The sequence below is a fragment of the Pteropus vampyrus genome, unplaced genomic scaffold, assembly GCF_000151845.1.
Source record: "Pteropus vampyrus isolate Shadow unplaced genomic scaffold, Pvam_2.0 Scaffold25, whole genome shotgun sequence".
NCBI lineage: Eukaryota > Metazoa > Chordata > Mammalia > Chiroptera > Pteropodidae > Pteropus > Pteropus vampyrus.
The window spans coordinates 9,580,260-9,581,162 of NW_011888806.1; positions in this window are offsets into that span (position 1 = coordinate 9,580,260).

Here is a 903-nt window from a genome sequence, read left to right on the forward strand (position 1 = left end):
AGGTGTTGGGTAAACTGGCACAACCATACAATGGACAGCTAATTCTGAAAATTTGTAAGACGAGATACGACATGAAAAGTTTCTGTGAAAATATGAAAGCCCAGATTTTATGACCCGTCTTTCAAATGAAATCTCTTCCCTGTAGCTTCTCAATCTGTAACACTTCCCTTTCCCCACTTGGCATTGAGTGCTGACCAGTCCCTGCCCGTTTGACAACTTTACTGCAAGCTTGCTGAGGCTGGGATCCTGTTTGTTCATTAGGACCAGTGTAAGTAGAGGTCACCCTAATGAAAGGAAGAACAAAAAATTAAAAGAGGAAATGGCGGGTAGTGAGGTCTTATCAGTGTTCAGTCAGAGGCTGGAGGGTCAGGTGTTGGGATATTGTGGGGAGTGGGGAGGGAATAAATTAAAACAGCCACCAGTTGCTGAGTGTTTATGCCACCGATTTTGCTAAAGCGTTTTCCATACATTATATCTAATGTGATTCTTGCTTTTACTTGGTAGATACCGAATCAACATTTTAGAAATGAGAAAAGAAACCCAGATAGGTCGGTCACATAGCAAACTGGAGAGCCAGGATTCAAATTCAGAAAGTTAGGTTTTTTTTCTGATATAAAACCACTGAGTATTTCTTTCAGAGTGGCAAAGTGAGGAAAGGACCAGATGGCCTTTAGATTCCTTTCAATACCTTCATTCTACAAATGTCTACGCAGCAAACAAATTGAAAATAGGCAAACTTGGTCACTGTTGCACCTGGCAGTTGACGTAAAAAGGATAAAAAGCCACACTGGTGATATCAGGCTTATTTGTGTATATTAAGGTTTTGAAAATAAACTGAACAGGAGGATGAGCTACCCTCTACCCATACTTTTCCCATTTCAACAATAAATACATATTGTGAAT